The following is an 8,969-nucleotide window of genomic DNA, read 5'->3' as shown; positions in this document are numbered from 1 at the left end:
CCCATTTTACCAATTTCCTCAGCTTATTTTTTGAGAAATTTATATTTCCAGTCCTTAAAATATTCTTAATAAGGGAATATTTATTACTTTCCTGTGTAGACAAAAGAGTACCTATGGCCAATCTTAAGGCTTTAATACACAGGCTGGTCTAACCCTTTTTTTTTTTCTCCGAAAAAGCAGAAAAGATCCAAACTGCGGCCCGGGTTTAAAAACCACCGCGGAGCTTGGGACGCGCCGCCGGTGCAGCCCCCCACACCACGTGTAGTCCACGTGGACGGTCCCGATACCGGAGGGAGGGTCTGGCACTAACACTACACCACACCACCGTGCCTCGCAAAACCCCACAACAGCCGACGGATTTCCCACAGCCCCTGCGCCCATCCTTTAGTACCTGTTTCCTGAGAGACGCGCCGAGTTCGAAGGAAAGAAAAAAGTTCTCGGTCCAAGTTGACTCGTGTACCCACCGAGCTACCAACTCGATCCCCGTCAGTAATAACTGCGGGGTAGGTGACGGTACCTAGGCTTGTTAAAACACCCGTGGGGTGTTTTCCAGCCGTCCCGAGGGGATCTAGAGCCCCACAGTTGGTCGCCACCTGAAGCCCCTCGATGTAATCCCGATTAGTTCTGTCGAAGGAGGGGTTCAGGGAGACTCTTCATGACCAAGAAAAAGACCAAAAGGATGCTGCTTCTCCCCCCGGAGTATCGGAGGATGTTAATTCTGGCTGGTTTCCAGGGGAAAAGGAGGCCGGGTTTCTTCTTCCCGGGCTTTTTCAAACCTCGGGAGAGGGGCAGGGGGACATATAGCACCAACCAATGGGATAACATTTCAGGGAGAGGGAGGGGAGGGGAAAACACGTCACAGCTGCAGGGAGGGTCTACACAGAAACTAGGTAACTCCCAGAAATATGCACTACCACAGAGTGGTATTTGAGATGGAGCAATTTGTTCTACTGATGGGGCAGGTAGGGCTGACTGAGAAGGTGAAGGACATGCAGGCATACCAGACAGGCCAGGCAATGGTGGTGCCAAGGGAAAGGGTGGAGGCACCCAGGGATCTATGTCAATATCCCATCCTCCCCAAAATTCTCTCTTGGAAACCAGACACACAGTTTTTGGGGTTTCAGTATCATCAGTTTCCAATAAATAATTTTCTTCTTCCTTGTCACTCTCTCTATCCTTTTGAGCTGTTGTGAAAGCTTGAGCGGCAGCAGCAGCAGCAGCAGCAACAACACAAGCCTGTCCTTTCATTGCTTCCACCATAAGTCATACAGCACAATAAGTAGGCACCAACTTTCCAGCTTCTTTATTCCCTGTTTGAATAGATTCCCAAAGTTCTGTACCAATGTTAATCCAAGTAGCTGTATCATAAAGTTGATCAGCATTTACAATTAACGCCTGTTTTCTACACCAGAGAAGCAATGCAGCCAAGTCCCCTTCTTTGATCTTAGTCTGCCTTTTCTGCAAGCTGCAACATACTTTTAATAGCAGCCTTTTCTATTGCTGATACAGTGATTCCCATGCAATCGAATCTAAGCCCTTCTTTTTTTTTCAGCTTAGCGCGGATCCGCTCCTCTCTCAGGCAGTCCGAATTACCTCCAGTAACACAGGCTGACAGCCCCCCCCCGCCTTCTCTGGCTTCTGCTACAAATAGTGACACTTTATCATGTCTCAGAGTCACCAGTTTGCCAGGGTTTTAATTTCTTTATGTGGAAACAGAAACAACACAGCACCAATATGATGATCAGATCATTTGTTTATTCTCTAAGTTTGGTTACATTTACACTGTATACAAATCTGTTCATGCGAGTATCTCTTCTACAATTGGCTGCATGTGCTGTTCACATGCCCTTGTAAGCATTTTTATTGGATAATTACATTTACATATATTGGACCACAACTTGTTAAATTTCTCTATTTCTCATCCTGTTTAGCTCTTACTTTGTGTTCTTTTGCTGACCATGACTGTTCCTTCCCTGTCTGATAACCTTGCCCTTGATCTTAACTGTTTCTCTTTATGGTCAAGCAGCCCCGACTCCTACAGATGGCAAAAAATTTAAAGGGCTTGTTGATACCAGAGCTGATGTCTCTATCATCAAAAGCAGTGAATGGCCCAGGGGTTGGCCCACAATTAACCTTGACCCTAATTGGCCCACCTTGACCCTAATTGGGGTGGGAGGAATGCAGTGCCCTAGGCAGAGTGCTCACCTATGGCTTTTTCTTGGCCCTGATGAGCAAACTGCCCAGATTGCACCACACCATGTACACTGTGGGGAAGGGATGTTTTAGGACAATTTGGAACCACCATACAAATAGATTCAGCTTCACCAAAAGATCTTTTTCATAGGGGTCATTGATCAGCTGTTCCAAAATCAAATATGTAAGCTCACATGGAGGGCAGAGGACCCTGTGTGGGTCCTCTGCAAGGAATGGCTGCAAAATCTACAACAGCTCGCACAGGAACAATAGTCCATGGGCCATATTCGCCCATCTTCCCGTCCTTGGAACACGCCTTTCTGTACACCTAAGAAAAACGGCAAGTAGAGGTTGTTGCATGATTAAAGCTCATCCCAGACCTCTGGTAATGGTAGCAGGGCAATGGAAATTTACTGACACGGTGCAGGGGTCATGCTTGTGTCTCCAAAAATCACCATGTGAAATGGGTTCCTTCATGGTGTGTGCAGGTGTTTGTTGCACCATCCTGGATGGCAAAGGCACTGCAAATATCATGTACAGAATGTCCATGTCACAGTGTGAATCACCTGATGCCAGATCAGGTTGCAGCTCTGGCTGTAACCCTTCCCACATTCCAAGCACTTGTGGGGCTTCTCCCAGCCATGAGGCCTCTCCACCAGCTCTGAGCTCCGTCTGGGTCTCTGGCTGCCTTCCTGGCACAGGGGATGGTCTTTCCTCCTTGCGGCTTCCTGGGCTGAGTTTGTGTGGGAAATGGAAAGATAGAAACTTCCACAGATACTGAAGGGTTTGATTTATAGCCTTGGGTTAATGTAATGATAAAGGTACACAGGCATTAAGTAGAGAAATCATAAACTTATGCTCCTATAATTGCAATTAAGAATATGTCTTAAGTAAGTAAGAAACTGTATTGAGTAAGATGGTGGATGGTTTAAAACTGTAATAGTGTGATTTTATAGAGTAAGCTAGGAATCTAGAGGTTATAATAAGGCATATGTGTGTGTGAGGTAACAGTCTATTGGGTAAAAAGTACACGCAGTGTGGCTGAATTTAGCAAAGGTGATAGGTGAGAAAGTAAAAATAAACTCCATGTCAACTGTCCATTGGACCAAAATGTTATATATTACTGTGTAACAAAGAAACTACCTTTGAGCTATGGCTGACTTGCTACTCCTAAATCTTACGCTTTCAGACTCAGACCTTACCTAATATATTTGAGCAGTAAATCGAAATAATAGCATTGGTAGTCCCATCCGTCGTTATTCATTTCAAGAGGTTTGCAGCCCCTCCTCCTGCAGGATCTTGGGGGCTTCCCCCCTTCCCACTGGATTCCTGCACCCTGGAGTCGCTCCAAATGGCCTCTTCTACAAGGTTCTTTCTCTTTTAGGGTCCTCCCTATCCAGGGTTCCTGCCTTCTCTGGGGGTCCTGGGAATCTCAGGGATCCTCCCTTTCCTGACCTCCCAATTCTGTGTCCAACGGGTCCCTGGTTCCCCCACTCTCCTTCCTCCCTCTCCCTTCAGGCTCCCTGTCACGATCCGCAAGGTGGGATTCGTGATGTGGTTCTTTTAGCCGGTCTTAGAGTACAAAAGATTATCAGCAAACCAAGGACTTAAACAACAAAACACACTTTATTGAGTGCTCAACAGCACTAATATGCGATAGAGAGAAAAGAGGAGAAAGCAAAGCATAAGGAAAAGAGAGTAAGGGGATTATAGCTACCAACGTCGAAGTCCACTCAGCCGTCCAACGACGCAGAGTCTTCTGTCCGTTGGGGAGATCTCAAAGGAAGGTAAGTTTGGGGTATAATTTTATAGTCTTTTGCAAAGCAAGGGGCGCAGGGCCAAAAACAGAGGAGATTGATGATCACTGTGATGAATTCCATTGTGCAGGGTGCAGGTGTAGGGTACAGAGCGATCCATGTCTTGCAAGTCTTTGCTCACCAGCAGGAACAAGGACAAGGTGTTGTGGAAAACCCATTGCACAGGGTACCACGTACAAGCCTCTGCTCACCAGCAGGAATGAGAGCAGTGTACTGTGCAACCACCTGCAAACAATCACTTAGCAAACATCCAGCTCAGATAGGCCCAAACCCCCAAACCAAGTCCCTTGTGATATTCAGGGTCTCAGTCTCTGTCCTTGAGATGGTTGTGAGACAGATGAGGGAATCTTTGGACCGTCTCTTACACTCCCCAGGGTTCCCCAGCTCTGGGATTGCCCCTTTCTGCTCTCCCCACTCTGTGGCTCCTGCGCTTCCCACAAACCCAGCTCTCCTGGAGGTCTCCAAAACCAGTGTACCCTCAGCCCCGCTGGCACCAGGTGATTGCCATGTGGATCCTGAGCCTGACCCAGGGAGACCAAAACACAGGTGGGGGGAGACCCCACAACCCCTGCCCACAGCTGGGGCTCTGCCAGGAGCTGCCAGCAGGAACCCCCGAAAAACCCTCACAGGGACCACCCAAGATATCTGGGGCAAGCTCCCCCTCCCTGGTCACTTGCAGTTGTGCTCACCCTGTGAGCACAGCTCCCTTCCAATCCATTGGTCGGGAGATCTCAGAGAGGGGAATATAGAGATGGATGAGGATCCCCAGGGATTTTGGGGGCAGGATGAGGGGTTGTGTGAGCCCTTTGCTGGAGGGGGCAGGGTCTGGCTGGAGCCCCCCGGGTGCTCCTGGTGCCCCTGGCTGGAGAGATGCCAAAGGCTCAAAACGGCTTGATCCCACCTCAAAATCCTCAATCACACCCCAAAATACACAATCCCACAGAAGCCCCAAAACCCCCAGGAGGGGTAGGATGAGGATTGGGACTGATGGGATGTGGAACAGATTCTGCTTCCCAGAACAGAGGAAGATAAAGAGCAATAGGCAGAATTGAGGGGGTTTCCCCCATTGACATTCTCCAGCCCCTGGCATTCCCAGCTGCCAGGTCCCTTGAGGGAATCCAGCCCCTTCTTGCCATCCACCGTGTTTAACCCTTTCCTTCCCACTCCCTCCATTGTCTCCTTCTCTGGAGAAAGACTCGGATCCACTGACTCCTTGCTCTCCCCTCTGCACATGTAGACACTTCTCCATTGATTAAATATTGTCACTCCTCATCTGCTCTGTGAGCCTGCATCAGGAACAGTGTGGCCAGCAGGACCAGGGCAATAACTCTTCTTCTGAATATCAGTGTACTCAGCACTGGTGAGGCCACACCTGGAGTGCTGTCCAGTCCTGGATCCCAATTTAGAAAGGATCTTGAGATGCTTGAACCTGTCCAGAGAAAAGCAGCAAGGCTTGTAAAGGGTCTGGAGCACAAATTCTGTGAGGAGCAGCTGAGGGAGCTGGGGGTGTTTATCCCGTAGGAGCCTCAGGGGAGACCTCATCACTCTTTACAAGTCCCTGACAGGAGGGGGCAGCCAGGTAGGACTGGGCTTTGAAAAATAGAAATCGAGAACCCTGAGGACCCTATAAGGGTTAAACAATATCCCATCCCGATGGAGGGGAGAAGGGGGTTGAAACAAGTAATTGATGACCTCCTAAAAGGGGGTACTTTAAAACCTTGCATGTCTCAACATAACACCCCCATCCTGGCTGTCAGGAAGACGGATGGCAGCTTCCGATTGGTCCAGGACCTAAGGGCTGTAAACGCTAGGACCCGGACTAGGTTCCCGGTGGTGGCCAACCCCTATACCTTGCTAAATAGACTCTCACCTGAAGATGTGTGGTACAGTGTGATTGATTTGAAAGATGCTTTTTGGACTTGCCCTCTGGATGAAAGGAGTAGAAATTATTTTGCATTTCAGTGGGAGGACCCAGATACAAACCGGAAGCAGCAGCTAAGGTGGACGGTCCTCCCCCAGGGGTTCGTGGGGTCTCTGAACCTTTTCGGGCAGGCTTTAGAACAGTTGCTAACCCAATTTATTCCTGAGGGTGGGACAAAGCTTTTGCAGTATGTAGATGACTTGTTGATAGCTGGACCGACTGAGGAAAGCGTGAGGAAAAGCACAATTGCCTTGTTGAACTTTTTAGGAAAGAAAGGTTTGAAAGTCTCAAAATCCAAGCTGCAATTCACAGAGCCTGAAATAAAATACCTAGGACATTGGATATCTCAAGGGAAAAAGAAATTGGACCCTGAGAGAGTGGCAGGCATCCTTGCGTTGCCTGCACCGAGAACAAAAAGACAAATTAGACAAGTTTTAGGGCTCTTGGGATATTGCAGGCAGTGGATTGAGGGTTTCAGTGAGGAAGTGAAGTTTTTGTATGAAAGGTTGAACACTGACAGGCTGAAGTGGACTGAACAGGATGAGTCTAATTTCCAGAAATTGAAAAATATTCTTATGACTGCCCCTGTACTAACTCTAGGAGATACAAATAAAGAATTTCAGTTGTTTGTAGATGTGAGTGGACAAACAGCACAGGGAGTCCTGACCCAGGAATGGGCAGGAAAGAGGAAGCCTATAGGGTTTCTCTCAAAGATCTTAGATCCTGTTAGTCGGGGTTGGCCTACGTGTTTACAGGCGACTGTAGCAGTGGCTCTGTTAGTGGGAGAAGCTAAGAAAGTAACTTTTGGAGCTCCCTTGGTAGTTTACACTCCCCACGATGTGAGAAACATCTTGCAGCAAAAAGCAGAGAAGTGGCCAACTGATTCCAGGCTTCTGAAATATGAAGCCATTTTAATCAGCTCACCTGGTTTAGAATTAAAAACCACTTCTGCACGAAATCCTGCTCAGTTCCTGTTCGGTGAACCTCCAGAAAAACTGTTACATGATTGTACTGAGACTGTAGAGCTGCAGACTAGAATAAGACCAGACTTAGAAGATCAAGAGTTAGAAGGGGGAGAGAAGTAGTTTATAGATGGATCTTCGAAAGTTATTGAAGAGAAAGTCGGGATATGCAATAATAAATGGTGCGTCAGGGGAAGCTGTAGTATCAGGTCCCTTGAAAGCAAGCTGGTCCGCACAAGTTTGCGAGCTCTATGCTCTCCTGAGAGCCCTCTGGAGGCTGAAAGGAAAGAGGGGGACCATCTACACAGACTCACAGACCTTCGAAAGCAAGGGCTTATTCCCCAAAGTGCCACTCTGAGATTCGCGATACACCAGATAAAGTCCTCTTCGAAGCTTGGAAAGAGCTTCCCCTCACCCCACACTGGGAAGGACCGTTCCTTGTTCTCCTCACCACTGACACTGCTGTTCGGACTGCAGAAAGGGGCTGAACACATTCATCCAGAGTGAAAAAGGTCAAGGATTGCAACACCTCTGAGTGGGAAGTCACCACCCCTCCGGGAGAGCTGAAAATTAAGCTTCAGCGTCACCACAAATGACCAGTGACAACCAGATAAGTTGCATCAACCCAGATTGTGATTGTTTTCCTTTAATACATTTTGAGTGTGCTTATTGTAGACAAATTTGGGTAACCCACTGTTGGGGAGGGTACAGGCCCAAGGGTTGTGTACCGGTTGTCTGATCAAGGAACAGGAGGAGACTAGCCGTCTCTTAATACTTGCCACCCGGGCGGGGTTTTTAGAACTTGACTCTCCTGAGTGGTACCTGATTTACCAAAAGGGGGTAAGGGGAAAATTAGATGCCAAAGCAGAAGCACTAGTGATTGAGTGCCGAAAGACAGTCAAGGTACCGTGTAGGACAGACACAATTAAATTGTCTCGGTGGGCTACTTTCAAGAGAAAGTATGCCATTAGGACTACAAGGGCCCCTGAAGAATATCCTTGCTGCCGAGAAGATGGTAGTCCCCGCCGTNAATAGTGGGCTGGGAGATGGGGCAGAAGAGAATGGGAAAGGGGAAGTAACTTCCTCCTCATCTGCCTGGGGGTCCCAGAGCAGCTTCCTCACTGCCTCCTCCATTCGGCCAAACCTTGGGAATGAAAACAAGGGATGAGCACCCAGGATTGGGGGTTTCTCCTGCCCAAGTCCATCTCTAGAAGTCACCCGGTATCTTGTGTCCATGAAAACGTCCAAAACTTCAGGTCTAAGAAGAAAAAATCCTTCCCTGGGGTTCCTCCTCTCTGGTGTCTTCACTATGGGGTTGTGGAGGTCCCCTTTGTCCTGGATGCTGTGGCTCCTGCATATATTGGATGACCCTCCTTTGCAGGGTCTCTGCCTGCTCCAGGCTTCCAGGGAATCACAGGGGTCCCTCCTACTTGGTCTCGCCACTTTGGGATTCTGGGAATCCCCCATATCTGGGCTGCTGAGGGTCCCATGGGTCCCCCTCTCTGCAGTGCCACTAAGGGATGCCAAGGGTTTGGGGGTCTCTCCTACCTTGACTGTCTGCTCTGGGGTGCTGGGGGTCCTAGGGGTCTCCCCTCTCTGGGGTCCCCACTTTGGTGTCCCAGGGGTTCCCCCTCTCCAGGCTCATCCCTTCTCCAGGCTCCCCTCATTCCCGGCTCTCGGGTTCCCCCTTCTCCAGACCTCCATTTCAGGCTCCGGGACTCCTGGGGCTCCACCCTTTTCGATTTCCCCAATCTCAAGGCTGCTCCTCTCCCCCTTGCTGGTACCGGGCGATCGCCACGTGGCTCCGGGAACCTCCATCCCCCACCCACTGCCGGGGCTCTACCGGCAGCCACCACCGGGACATCCCCAAAAAAACACCTCCCGGGGACCCCGCAGTATCCCACCCAAAGGGAATTTCTGGTCCACTTTGGAGTCCTGCAAGATCCAAACATCGCTCCGCCCGCCCCGTCCCGAAAAAAAGAAGCAGGGAACCCAAAGATACTTCGGGTGAGCTCCAAATATCCCTCCCCCCTTCAAAAAAGCCCTGCCAGGACCGCACAAGATATTCGGGGTGAC

At 49.2% G+C, this 8,969-nt stretch overlaps 1 protein-coding gene across 1 annotated transcript in view; it reads right to left on the bottom strand.

Annotated features, from left to right (window-relative positions):
* Positions 1-3,800: 3,800 nt before the first annotated feature.
* LOC117243789 (zinc finger protein 572-like) overlaps positions 3,801-8,969 on the bottom strand; it is a 9,948-nt gene continuing 4,779 nt past the window's right edge. Inside the window, 1 exon segment of the mRNA XM_033511640.1 lies at positions 3,801-5,439. The gene's annotated coding sequence lies outside the window, so the exon portion shown is untranslated.

The sequence above is a fragment of the Parus major genome, unplaced genomic scaffold (assembly GCF_001522545.3).
Source record: "Parus major isolate Abel unplaced genomic scaffold, Parus_major1.1 Scaffold406, whole genome shotgun sequence".
In the NCBI taxonomy this organism is placed as follows: Eukaryota; Metazoa; Chordata; class Aves; order Passeriformes; family Paridae; genus Parus; species Parus major.
The sequence above is the reverse complement of the archived record's forward strand: the minus strand, read 5'-3'. Positions and strand labels throughout refer to the sequence as shown.